The sequence below is a fragment of the Anoplopoma fimbria genome, chromosome 3, assembly GCF_027596085.1.
Source record: "Anoplopoma fimbria isolate UVic2021 breed Golden Eagle Sablefish chromosome 3, Afim_UVic_2022, whole genome shotgun sequence".
NCBI lineage: Eukaryota > Metazoa > Chordata > Actinopteri > Perciformes > Anoplopomatidae > Anoplopoma > Anoplopoma fimbria.
This window is the reverse complement of record NC_072451.1, coordinates 13810053-13824780: the sequence shown is the minus strand read 5'-3', so window position 1 is coordinate 13824780 and position 14728 is coordinate 13810053.

The following is a 14728-nucleotide window of genomic DNA, read 5'->3' as shown; positions in this document are numbered from 1 at the left end:
CAAATGTCTTTGACATTAATTGAGTGAGTGTTGTCATTGCCTTTCTGAATGTTCATTGTTAAGCCCAAATAATAAAACAAACCAACAGTAATTTTGGCCACTAGGAGGAGCTAAACTGAGAGAAAATGTACTGAATGTTCTCCATTTCTCAAAAATGTAGTATATTCTGATTTTAAGTATGAATAAGAATTCAATGTTATATACATTGCATTTGAAATGAAAGAATGATTATAATAGACTATGCATCACACAGCTACATGCACATGGACAGAAACTCCGGGACACACCTCTTAACTAGCATATAACATGTGGTCCAAAAAATAAATCTAGGATGCAGCCCACTACTTTATCATCCCAGCAAACCCTTCTCTGATATACTATACTACATACTAAGCTATTTTAAAAAGTAGCCTAATGTGATAAGTTAACATTACATTATTTAAAAACAATATAAGTCTGGATATTTTATTACATATTGGTTAAGTTACTGCATTTTAGGTTTCATTACATTTTCAATTTAAATTAAGGGCACATTTCATTAATTTTTCACTCATTTACTATTTTATTTGTAAAAAATTACCTCTTACGACTTATGAAAATAAAAAATGTTAAAACAAAACAATGTAATATAAAATGTGTAAATACGGTGTCTTACATCACACATCCTGATTATGTCAGAGGAATCTTCTGCAAGGTAGCATGGAAGACCAAGTAGGACAGCTGCTCTTTTGTTTTGGTTCGTGTCCTACAAGAACAAGACAAGAGTTTGTGAATAAGATACCCAAGCCAGAATACTAATTTTAGTACATTAACAAGAAATGATTTCTGTGCAGTACATACCTCCTTATGAAGACAACTGAGAACACTGCTCAGGCGCACCCTCCTGCCTGATGCAGCAGCTTCTCCGTACATCTGTAGAACACCTGGCACCAAGGCATCAAGTCCATCCAGGAATGACTCCAGCAGGTCTTTGGTGACGATTCTACTGAACTCAGCACTGAGCTGAAACCAATAATAAAACAGCAGAGAAAAGGGCAATGAGTGAGGGAAAAATAAGAGCAGCATAGAGCTCTAAGGGACACACAAAAAACACAAATATGATTGAAACATATAGTGCATAGTTTGACTACCTAAAACAACAAAATATAGGATTTCTATGCTGTACTCAGTTGGCAAAGAATTACCTGTCTCTCACTAAACAATGCAGGCCATCTGTCCTTGACTGCAGAAATGAGTGGCTCGTCACCAATGATCTCTTGTCTTCGCTGGGAGAATGTTGCAGTCATCAATTCATCGAGCAGGTGCAAATCTGGCTCTCTCTTCTGCACTTCCAAAAGCATGGTCTCACGATCCTTCTCTGATTTAACAGTACTTTGTCCATCAGGTGGCTCTGGTAAGTAGTGGATCTCTCCCTTTTTGCCTTCTTGACTGGCTTGGTGTTTCCCTTTCTTTTTCTTTTATTTACAAGAACTTCAGGGCATCCAGCTGCCATCATCCTCTGACGGTAATTGCCCATCTTGAATATCAGGCTGAATCTCCAGCAGTACCATCCTTTACCTGAACCCGGCTCCCTGAGACAAGGATGCTTTGCAACAAGAGCTTTGGCTACGCTTTCTAAATTGTCTTTACTTGGATAGCAAGTGATTCTGGTTATGCTATCAGCCAGTCTGTCCAGTATTTCACTCTTCACACTCTTTGAGATGACCGTCACAGCTCCATCCTTGGCATAGGCATCATTTGCTACCCTCAGCTGAAACTCAACGTCATGGGAGAAATCTGAAATAACAAAGTGATCAGGCCATTCTGAAGAATCACCACTACTAGGGGGCTCGGGGCTTGCACTATTCTGGGAACTGGGGCTTGCACTATTCTGGGAACTAAGGCTTGCAGTATCTAATGTCGAGTCAGAAACTGGTTCAGAAAACGTGAACAGAACTTTCAGTGTGGCTCGTTCAGTTGGTAGGTCCTTGATGTCTGTCAAATTGCAGAGCTCATTCCCAAAGTCTGGATCTTCAAACTGTAAAAGGAACTTCCCACGGAGGCCCAGAGTGTTGCCCAGAACTACACATAACTCATCAACTGATGGGGGAACTGTCACGGTGTGTGGTGTGGACCCAAAAGCAGGACGACCAGGAGACGGATACAGTTCTGGCGCTTTATTTAAAGCAGAGAACTCAGCATACAGACAGGCAGGATAAGACTCACAGAGGGAAACAGGCAGGGGATCCGGCAGACAGAAATCAGAGGAAGCGGAGGTTAAACTCCGGGTCGGGGACAGAAGGCTGAGTCGTTGACCGGGGCACAGGCAAGGCAGGTAAGTCCAGACAGGCAGGCAGGGTCGGCAACGGGAAATCAGTCCGGGGAATAACGCTGGAAGGTCTGGCATAATGCGGAGTACGATCTGGCACTGACAGCAGGGAATCCAAGGGTTTATGAAGGGGAGTTGATTGGAGATGAAGACCAGGTGAGCATGATTGCAGAGCAGGTCCAGGTGTGAAGTGAGACAGACAGGAGGAGTGGCAGACCCAGGAGGTGGAAAAACACAGCAAACTGCTGTGACCACAACAGTACCCTCCCCTCAACGGACGCCTCTAGGCGGCCTAGGCCTCTCTGGGTGAGCCAGATGGAAGTCACGGATGAGGGAGGGGTCGAGGATGAGACCCCGCGAAACCCAGCTTCTTTCCTCTGGCCCATAACCCTCCCAATCCACGAGGTATTGATGCCCCCTGCCCCGACGACGAATGTCCAGCAACCGCCGGACGGTGTAAGCGGGGTGGTCGTCAATCAGACGGGGAGGAGGGGGGGGAACGGCCGGGGGGAGAGGGGGCAGACGGAGACTGGCTTAAGGCGAGAGACATGGAAGGTGGGGTGAACGCGCATGGCTGGAGGCAGCTTGAGTGTGACAGCTGAGGGGTTGATGACCGAAACAATAGGGAAAGGGCCAACAAAACGAGGGGTTAACTTCTTGGAGCCAGTCTGTAAGGGGAGATCCTTGGAGGACAACCACACCTGTTGACCCACCCAATAGGCAGGAGCAGGAGCCCGGTGGCGGTCGGCAATGCGCCGGTTCTGCTCAGCGGAGCGCAGCAGAGCGGAGCGTGCGTCCCTCCATATCTTGCGGCAACGGCGGAGATGGTGTTGAACCGAGGGAACGGAGATGTCATCCTCCTGGGCGGGAAACAAGGGTGGCTGGTACCCCAGGGAACATTCGAATGGGGACATGCCGGTGGCCGCACAGGCCATGGAATTGTGGGCATACTCGATCCAGGAGAGATGGTCGCTCCACGCAGAGGGGTTGCGCGCAGCCACACAACGAAGTGCGGTTCCTAGGTCCTGGTTAGCTCTCTCAGCCTGCCCATTAGTCTGTGGTTGGTATCCTGAAGACAGGCTGACAGAGGCTCCAAGCGCTCGGCAGAAGGCCTTCCAAACTTGGGAGATGAATTGGGGACCACGGTCGGAGACGAGGTCAGTGGGAATCCCGTGGAGGCGGACGACATGCTGCACAAGCAGCTGGGCAGTCTCGGTGGCAGTTGGGAGCTTGGGAAGGGCAATGAAGTGAACTGCCTTCGAAAATCTGTCAACAACAGTTAGTACAACAGTGTGGCCCTTAGAAGGAGGAAGCCCAGTCACAAAGTCAAGGCCGATGTGAGACCAGGGCCGACCAGGAACAGGAAGGGGACGTAACAAACCAGCAGGAGCTTGATGGGAAGACTTGGCCCGAGCACAAACCGTGCAGGCAAGCACGAACGCCCGGGTGTCAGCGTCCATCGCTGGCCACCAAAAGTTCCTCTTCAGGAGGGACAGGGTGCGGACCACACCCGGATGACAGGCAAAGCGCGATGTGTGGCCCCACACCAGGACTTGGGAGCGAACCGCACTGGGGACGAAGAGACGGTTAGGAGGACCGTTACCCGGATCTGGTTCAGTGACTTGGGCCTCCCGGATGAGGGACTCGATCTCCCAGGTGACGGCAGCGATCTTGACGCAGGAAGGGGAGAGGATAGTGTCAGGGAGAGCCGGTGCGTTCTCAGTGTTGAACTGACGAGAGAGGGCGTCAGGTTTGACGTTACGGGAACCGGGACGGTAGGTGAGGGTGAAATTAAAGCGCCCAAAAACAGGGACCAACGGGCCTGGCGGGAATTCAGGCGCTTCGCTGTCTGGATGTAGGACAAGTTCTTGTGGTCGGTCCAAACCACGAACGGTTGTTCTGCCCCCTCAAGCCAATGTCGCCATTCCTCCAACGCCAGTTTCACAGCCAGCAGCTCTCTGTTACCCACATCATAGTTGCGCTCTGCAGGTACAAGCCGGCGAGAGAAGAACGCGCAGGGGTGAATCTTCTCGTCAGAGGCAGAGCGCTGGGACAGGACCGCCCCCACCCCCGTGTCAGACGCATCGACCTCCACGATGAATTGCCTGGAGGGGTCAGGTTGGATGAGAATGGGGGCCGACGAGAAAAGTCTTTTGAGGTCAGAGAAGGCAGTCTCCGCCCCAGGTGTCCAGGCAAATGGAAGGGCAGGAGAGGTGAGACGAGTGAGAGGGGCTGCAACCCTGCTGTAATTACGGATGAACCTCCGGTAGAAATTTGCAAACCCAAGAAACTGCTGCAGTTTCTTGCGAGAATTGGGAATGGGCCAGTCTGTCACAGCACTGACCTTCTCAGGACAGGTCCTCACTTGTCCGCTCTCTATGATGAACCCAAGGAAGGATACAGAGGTGACACTGAACTCGCACTTCTCGGCCTTCACATATAGTTTGTTCTCCAACAGCCGCTGAAGAACTTGTCGGACATGCTGGCAGTGCTCCTCCTGGTTGCGAGAAAAAATAAGTATGTCGTCTATATAGACAAAAACTGAGCGGTTGAGAAAGTCCCGGAGGACGTCGTTTACAAGGTTCTGGAACACGGCAGGGGCATTAGTGAGACCGAAGGGCATGACAAGGTATTCAAAGTGGCCGAGGGGGGTGTTAAAAGCAGTCTTCCACTCATCCCCTTCACGGATACGCACCAGGTGGTAGGCATTGCGTAGGTCCAATTTCGAGAAGACTGTAGCGCCCTGCAGTGGCTCGAACGCGGAACTGATGAGGGGTAGGGCATACTTGTTCTTGATTGTGATGTTGTTGAGTCCCCTGAAGTCGATGCATGGACGAAGAGACTTGTCCTTCTTGGAGACAAAAAAGAAACCTGCACCAACAGGGGAAGAGGAGGGTCTTATGATGCCGGCCGAGAGAGACTCCTTGATGTACTTCTCCATGGCCTCCCTCTCAGGACGGGACACGTTATACAGGCGACTACTGGGCAAAGGGGCGCCGGGGAGGAGATCAATGGGGCAGTCATAGGGGCGATGAGGAGGCAGGGTGAGCGCACGACACTTGCTAAACACCTCTCCTAGGTCATGATAGGTTGGAGGAACCAAGAAGAGGTCGGGGGGTACATGGGGCGAGGAAACACCTCCCTCTGCTGGAGACAGGGCAGACTGAAGGCAGGTGGAATGACAGAAAGTGCTCCAATTCACCACCTTGCCAGAAGACCAATCGAAATGGGGGTTGTGCCGCTTGAGCCAGGGGTGACCCAGGACCAGGGGAGAAAGGGGAGACCGGATGACATGAAACTGAAGTGTTTCATGGTGATTACCAGAAACAATTAATTCAAGGGGCTTAGTACGATGAGTAATACGGGCCAGGTGGCGGCCATCTAAGGCGTTAGCATTTAGGGGAGAGGGTAACTGTTCTAAAATGATGCCAACCTGGGATGCGAAAACGGCGTCGATGAAGTTCTCATCCGCTCCCGAATCCACAAGGACCGATACGGGAAGGGGATGACCGAGGAACAGAAGAGTGGCATCCAGCAGCGAGCGTGAAGAGAGAGGAACGGGGACGGAGGGGGCGTGGCTCAGCAGGACCCCGAGTCTCACTGCTGAGCCCGGTCCTTTGGGCAGTGACGGACAGGTGGAGATGAGATGCCCGGGCAGGGCACAGTATAGACACACTCCGGTCCTAATCCGATGAAGCCGCTCCGCTTGGGTGAGGCGAGTGCGCCCCAGCTGCATGGGCTCCTCTTCAGTGACAGCACGTGTCACGGGGGCAGAGAGAGCAGCTCTCGGGAAGTGTGGAAAACGTGAAGCAACGAGTGCCGGGGGCACGGAACTGCCTGTCCTCTCCCTACACCGCTCACGTAGGCGATTATCCAGCCGAATGGAAAGGGAGATCAATTCGTCGAGAGTGTCGGCCTCCTCCCTAGTAGCCAGCTCATCTTTAATTGACTCACAAAGACCGGAAACAAAAAGCCCACGTAGAGACTTGTCGTTCCAGCCCGACCTGGCTGCATAGGTCCTGAACTCGACTGAGAACTCGGCTACGCTATGGGAGCCCTGACGCAAGGAAATAAGCCGCTTGGCAACGTCCCCTCCCTCCACTGGGTGATCAAAAACCTTCCTCATTTCAGCTACAAAAAGGTCAAAGTTTTCATTAACTGGGGAATCACTTTCCCATAAAGCTGAAGCCCATGCTAATGCATTGCCCTTAAGTGACCCAATAACGAAAGCGATCCTAGCTCTGTCAGTGGGGTAGGTGAGGGGCTGCTGACTGAAAACTAAGGAGCACTGGATCAGAAAGGCTCTGCACGTACCCATGTCCCCAGCGTAGCGCTCAGGGGCAGGAATGAGAGGCTCACGAGCCCGTGGCAGGTGTGTCGAGAGAGTGGGGGCAGGCGGAGGCGCCGCAGGCAGTGGAGGCGATGTGGCGAGGGGGGCCAGCAAGTCCACTTGTGCACCCATCTGTGTGACTCGGGTAGCGAGACTCTTAAAGGCTTCCATAGCGTCCCGGAGGGCGTTGTTGTGCTCAGCAACCAGAGCGCCTTGGGCGGCGAGAGCTCCGCGGATGCTGTCAATGTCCGCTGGGTCCATCTTGGCCAGATCGTTCTGTCACGGTGTGTGGTGTGGACCCAAAAGCAGGACGACCAGGAGACGGATACAGTTCTGGCGCTTTATTTAAAGCAGAGAACTCAGCATACAGACAGGCAGGATAAGACTCACAGAGGGAAACAGGCAGGGGATCCGGCAGACAGAAATCAGAGGAAGCGGAGGTTAAACTCCGGGTCGGGGACAGAAGGCTGAGTCGTTGACCGGGGCACAGGCAAGGCAGGTAAGTCCAGACAGGCAGGCAGGGTCGGCAACGGGAAATCAGTCCGGGGAATAACGCTGGAAGGTCTGGCATAATGCGGAGTACGATCTGGCACTGACAGCAGGGAATCCAAGGGTTTATGAAGGGGAGTTGATTGGAGATGAAGACCAGGTGAGCATGATTGCAGAGCAGGTCCAGGTGTGAAGTGAGACAGACAGGAGGAGTGGCAGACCCAGGAGGTGGAAAAACACAGCAAACTGCTGTGACCACAACAGGAACCTCCTGTAGGGTGACACGTCTTATTTCCTGAGGTGAGACGATGACTCTGAGAAGCATCATTGATGAGATACCAAGAACTGAAACACAGTGAACAAACAAGAAAACGCTTCATTAAACAGTAAATAACATAAATCTAAAAGAAGCTGTGAATGGAGTTAAAACAGCAGAGAGATTACAACAGATAGGGAGGGTGAATTCAGAGATCAGGTAGCCATTTCTACACTACATCGTCATATAGCAAATAGTGTCGTCTAACCTTTTAAGTGCAGTTTATATCCCGTTATGTGGTCCAAAGATTAAGAGTTTGTTTAAATGTATGACAAACCAACCCAATCAAATATTACCTTAATGTAACATGAATGTCCTTGGAGTGACGAGCAGCTTTTCTTCAACAGGGTATGCAGCAAGGGGAATGTAGTCATTCAGACGGTCCGGATCAATGACCACAATTGTTGCAGGATCTCTTCTGGCGAGCTGGTAACACCTGAGATGCTCTTGGAAGGTCGCTGTGAATAGTTCAGTAATGAATGATATGCAACCATCCACTACACAGATCTCCAATACTCTCCCAAAATCTGGCAGTCCACACGTCTGTCCAACTGAGAGTACCATGCCTTTAGAATATTTTGTCCCATTCAAGTAAGCAATGGAGGTGAGTGAAACAGAGTCCAGACCTTCAAACTTATTCCATACAGCCTCTCTGATTGCAGCATCTAGGATGCCCACAGACACAACTGATACTCGTCCAGTCTCAATGCTTGGCTTGAAAATAGTTGGCATCTCCAAGTAATATGACAACATCAGTTGATGTCTTGTGGCCAACGTGTGTAGAATATTTTTGAAATTGCCAGTATTGTGAACCATTCTTTTAAAAAAAGAATGTTTTGCCTCAAATCGTATTGTCCAGAACTCAATTAATGGTCCAAATTTCTGAATCAGAACAGGATAATGTTCAAGATAATGATGTTTAGGGCGTAATTTAGTACCAGGAAATAATTCTAAGAGCAACTGTCTGTGGTCAGACATTTTGGCTTGTAGGTAGCACAGGGTTTCTGTTGTGAATGAGGGGCTTGATAACACCTCCACAATGTCTTTCAGTTCAAGGATCACAGACCAAGTCTTTTCACTCTCTGGAATATGATGGCCAATCAACAGTGGAAGAAATCTCAGAAGTGCCCAGTTCTCGTGTCCGTTGCCACCAATTGTTCTTTTTTTGAAAAGTTTGTTGGTATTGTCTGAGGCCTGTTAGTTTTGTCAGAAAACTGAAAAGGAAATGATGCTATTCTATCATTAAGATCATTCAATGTGAAATACTTTTTAGCAATAAGATCTGAAAGACATTTGCATAGTTCCACAGGTACAATTCCCTCCAATAAATCGTGCAGAAAATCAGGTGGAAAACCTTTTGCAGGATGAAAGTGGGCAAGTCTGCTTAAAGGACAGTCTCTCTTCAAACCATGAACACACGAGGCATTAGTTGTGTTAAGCACATTAATGGCTTCATCAAACAGTTCTGGTGTTCTCAAAGTAAATGCCCCACTTCTGACATCATGATGCTGAATATCTTTAAGGTTAGCCAAACAAAATCTGCAAAATTTCTCCACGTTGAAAGACTCTTGGTATCCAGCAAGGGAGTGTGCACCTAAGTTATCGGCAGACACATACAAAACAGTACCTTTGACACAAGACCCAAGTCTTTTCACAAATACACCAGTCGTCTCTAAATGCTGAAGGTCTCTAATCAGAGGCTCCAAAACTTTGCTGTAACCATATTGTTTTATATGTACAGTTTTGCACAATGCAGCTAGATAAATTGATGATAATGTTGATCTAAGTCTTATGGGTAAGTTAGCTATCACCCAATATATACCACACAACTTATGTTTCTTTCTTGAAGTTCCCAATGGATTACAGATTTCAAAATCATCAATGTATAAGCCAAGAGCTATGCCTAATTCTTCAGCAAAAAGTTTGTTTTCTTTAAAGTATTCACCATCTTGAAATGAGCAGTAATGACCTTCCTGTCCATTGGATCTCTGTAATGTCTCTAGAATCTCACTTCTTTCCAACAACTTACTTAACAAATCTAAAATAGGAACATAAACAAATGAATGATTTTTTTCTTGTGGATTTAGCACATATTCAACCGGTTCAATCACTGTAAAAATCTTTCTGTAAAATGACTGCCTTTTACGTTCTGTGCCCAAAGGCCCTGCTCTTGAAAGAAATTTGAGTGGGTTCAACGATTGTATTTCATCAGACAATGATGTTACAACAGAGGCATCAGCTGCACAGTTATTTTCCTCCAAAACTTTCTCTATAATTGTTTTAATATTTTTATAGGCAAAGTCTCCAATGTCAAATAACTCATCAATTACTTCCTGTACTGCAGAATTTGAAACATGCAGAATTGTTTGCATACGGATAAATAAAGATGCCAACTGACGTTTAATTGACTCTCCATTTTCAAGAGGAGGTACACCCTCGGGTACTGAATCATATGAAGTTGATGCCTCAGTCCCAGAAACAGAATCCTCTTCTAGCACTGCATTTGTAAGTGCATGGTGTACAAAAAGCTCTGGTCTTAAACTGTTTAAGGTGGACAACCTATGATAGCGACTTCTATGAGAAGTAAATGTTGACAGTACATTGGACTTGAAAGAGCAACCTGCAAACGGACATTTAACTGTTTCCCTGTTCCTCAAATGAGTCTTCAGATGGGCACAATATTTGATAATGTTACTAGGCTCTGAGAATGTACACAAATCACAGCATAACTTGGTCACAATTTTATGACCTTTTGAATGTTCTTTCAAGTGGTTTTTAAGTTCAGTTTGGGTTTGAAATGTGTTCAAACAGTCTTGATAAATGCAGACAAGGCCTGAACACCTCCGGTGATGTCCATGATGCTCTTTATAATGCTGTATTATTTTTCCTTGGCCACTGGAGGAAAAGGCACAAAACTTACATTTCCACATGAACTGGACGTGCTTGAATTCTGTGAACAGAAAAATTTAAAATTAAATTAACATAACATTTATTTAGACAACTAGTGGTTAAGAACAGTTATCTATTAACTACAAAAAAACAACAACTATAAACCAATATTCTATGTTATTTTCAATTACATTTAGTTTATTGGATTACGTTTAGCTAACACTTATGCAGTATGATTCAACAACCCTGCAAGAATTAAAACCTTTATGGTGTTTAAAATATTCAGTTTGGGTTTGTCATAAGTAGTGTTGCTGTTAATTTTGAAGACTGTAAATTGTGATGTTGAATATTACATTATAAACTGAATAAAACAAAAATCAATATTATTATTCAATTCATCAGTAGTGCCAACATGAGTTAAGTAGGCTCTAAAACCTCCAACCTGTTGATAATGATTAGTTAAGCATTTAATATATCCTATCCTTCCTTTCCTACCTCTCTGACTAAACATTAAAATAAATATATTTTACAATCTGTTCAACTCAATGGTTTAAACTGGTAAACAGCCCTGTGCCATCACATATCCTCTCCTCTGTCATCAGCCTACTCCTCTGTCAACCAAAGTAATAATTCAACTGTTCTCAGACACTTAACGTTAGTTAAAACAATATATTTTTTATCTATAAATGACGTTCATTTTCAGTTAATTCATCAAATTGCAAGCTGTCATGGGTAGATGTGTTCGAGCGACTTGAACTAGGTGGTAAACACTCAGTCGTGACTGAATTTAAACCGCGTTGACGCGGCACGCAACCCCTAATACAAACACAAGACGAGACGAACATTTATGCTGTGTTAACATGTAACTAAACTAAATAAACGGACATGGAATTTAACAACGACATACTTGTTTGAGTGGTTATTGCAAAAGAACAGGTGACGTTAATGGTAAATGGTATTAAACAGAAAGTTGTAATGATGGTACTTGCAAGATTATAATAAACTGCCGTAGCGCGTATGATAAATGATATGGTTGATAAACGATTTGAAAACAGTATGAAGATAACGGAACACATAGACAAACACACAGGCAACATTTACACTCAGTCTCTTAATAATGTCCTGGGTAGCGTATCGCTACCGTGACGGTAGCCATGCGTCCCGTCACACAAGCTCCATCTGTCTGTGTAAAACATACCGGTAACAGGGGACCGCGGAAAAAAACAGCGCATGCTGCTCATTATTAATTATCGGCATAATATCCATGTTAAAACAACTTTACTAAATGAATTGGAGTAACTAGTCAATATAAAATACAAAGTGAGCAAAGCACGAGCACGAAGTGACAGCAGCCCTAACACGCAGCCTCAACCGTTAGGTGGCTAACTAGCAAACTAGCTAACTCATGTCGGGCTCGAATAAAAACTAATGTTGCAGTCACATTTTCCAGGCTATTAAAAAAGCACAACCTACACATTTAACGTTATTACGTTACTACACATGAGGTTAATGTTAAAAGACTTAATTAGAGATAGATACGAGGCTAAACTCACCTGCTGTTCCTCAGCCTCGTGTAAAAAAATCTACTTCGACACGTTCACCACTCGTCACTTCGGTCCCCGCGTCGTGTTACTCCGCCTCGGTTCTAGGCCGTTGTCAGGCATAGTCTCTTCCCGCGTGTCGAAGTAGTCCTTGATCATTTACTACAAAGTGTCTGTATTTCGATATGATATATGACTTATCTGCGGTGTTTAAATTATTCTATTCATGCTTCAGCCTTGCCATGAATTAAAGAAGACAATTAAACTCAAAAGTCAAAATATTAATTTTGTAGCTCCCATTGGCCCACTCCCGCCTTTTCCCCCACGCCCCGCCCCCCATCTGATAACTTTGAAACCCAAGTTCAATCAACACATACTTATCTGATAACATTTTCAAATAGTCAACACAATTAATAACAGTAAGTTCTACTTTTTAAAACTCACGCAGATGAGTTCAAAATCCAAAACTTGTTAGAGCTCTTTGTGTTAAAGAGAGGAAGTAAGTGGACTTAACTAAACGGAGCTGTCCTGTTTTACAGTGTACCGGGCCTTAAGGTAACTCCAATGTTAACCCATTATTAGTGCAGTCCAATATTTGCGAATGTGCCAACTGCACACATAGCAGGCCATACCACACATGACCCGGTCCAGTCAAGTTAGTGGCGTGTGAAACCAAAAGTCAATGTTAACTTATTTAAAGTTATGTACGTTATCTACTTAACTTATACCACACATGTAATGTACCCAATTAAGGTTACGTTACAATTTACTTATTTGAACCAAAAATATGATCTTTTACTGAACTTAACCAAGTAGTTCTGATGACGAAACCTCAGTGACTCCAAAGGGTCCTGACCATGTGTCAGATCCAAACTCGTCACTCTTAAATGTGACGAGTTTGGGAATGAGAACGGGTCGGAGTTAACCAATCCTTATCTAGATATCTGTGCAAACCAGAAATGTTTATGTATCTTCCTGTTTGATCCCAGTTTATATTTTAATGAACTACTTTAGTCAAAAACTGATCATTCATATAAAAAATGACCACAGCTTGAGTTTCATAGAAAACCACTCATATGGCCAGATTTGTTCTTAAGAAAACTGTACTATGGATTTAAGAACAGTTTCCTCTTAAAGCATGACTGAAATATACAACAGTTCCACATCTGAGTTCAGTGAAATCAATCTTCAACTCTTCAAAGCTAAAACAACAATTGTATGGTTATTAAATGGTGTCCGTTTCATTCCTCTTAAAATGTTAAAAATTATCACTGTACATAGGCACATGTAGCACAAGAAACATCTCATTCCTTGCATTGTAAAAATGACCAGGTTAGCAAGTTCATTTATTATTTACACAGAAGGCAGTTCAATTATTATTTGTTGTTGCGGACATATTTATTTATTTTTGTATTGATCCATTTTTGTATTTATTTATAATATGCAACATGATCAGGATATCATTGAAAGCAGTTGTCAGAGCATTCATATTGTTCAAAGAGAGAAGGAGGCGAAGTTTCTCCTGGAGCTGTTCATTCATTCATGTGTGTGTGTTTTCTATGATGTATGCACTTTAAGAGCTATGGTTGACTGAAATGATATTCAAAAAGAACTTCTGTGTTTTGTCATGGCCACATGGTTTCCTGTTATGATAATATATTTATTTGTGACGTTGTGTGTGTTGCTGTCTAAATGTGAGGTTATGTGTTGGAAAAAATAAGAAATAAAACTCGTCTATGATTCCAACGTGGGGTGTGGCGTCACTTTTTGTTTTTTTGTTGATAAACATGTGGTCCATTCAGAAACAGGACAGAGCAGCAGTGAGCAGCAGAGTGGACTTTATTCTCAGATCAACGAACAATCAGGTCTGTTAACCTAAATCTGTCAACACTTCTTGTTGTCAGACCGTCACCTCAAACTTGAAGCTACAATTTATTTATTTGACCACTAGGGGGCAGGAGAACACCCTGAACAACATTTCACCTTATAGCTACAGCAAACATGTTGCATGTTGCTAATTTACACATCCATCAGACGCAGAGGAACATTATCATTCATTTATTTGTGTTTGTGTTCTCCTGATGAATTCAAAGGTGTACTATCTAACTTTGCAAAATTAAATGCCAAAAAGTAACTCAACCATGTTGTTGAGTTGTGGACTTACCTTACCCAAAATGTTTCCAATCATTTTCAAACCGAGAGAAATGGTCGCGGGTCGTGTCCTGATGGTAACCCACAATTAGCGAAAACTTTCGTGCTCAACGATCAGTCTTAACTTTAACCATTAGAGGTCAATGCCTAACTTTGACCATCTCGCATACGTTTCTCTAAATGTGTTGAACCATCTTGAATTTGAATCAAGGTAACGGTCTGTTTCATTTGGCGTCATATTCCTTCCAACAGTCTTCAGCATTGTGGTTGTCTGTCAGAGGAAGTAATGTATGATCCATTTATTTATTTAAATATCTAGTTTTAAACTTTTTATATGTTTGTCACTTTTAACTATATTTTTAGAGGATGACGGATAACGGATTTGTTATCAGTGGTTTTGATCTCAAATTATCTGAGAAAATAAACTCAATGAATGTTAAGAGGCAGCTTGGCTTTCCTCTGCGATAAAAACCTCCTGAACAATGAATAATCATTCCCCAAAATTATTTGCATGGGTCTGTTGTGAGTTGCTTAGTGTTGGAAATATCAGCCGTAGAAATGTCTTCCCTCTCAACAATATAAAAGGACAAGATGGCACTCGGCTTGGGGTGCTCAAAGTGCCCAAAAATCATATTAGAAAACTCAAAAGCAATGTTTCTATTTAGAAAACCATCCCCCTGAGACCCCATGTGTTTACCACATGG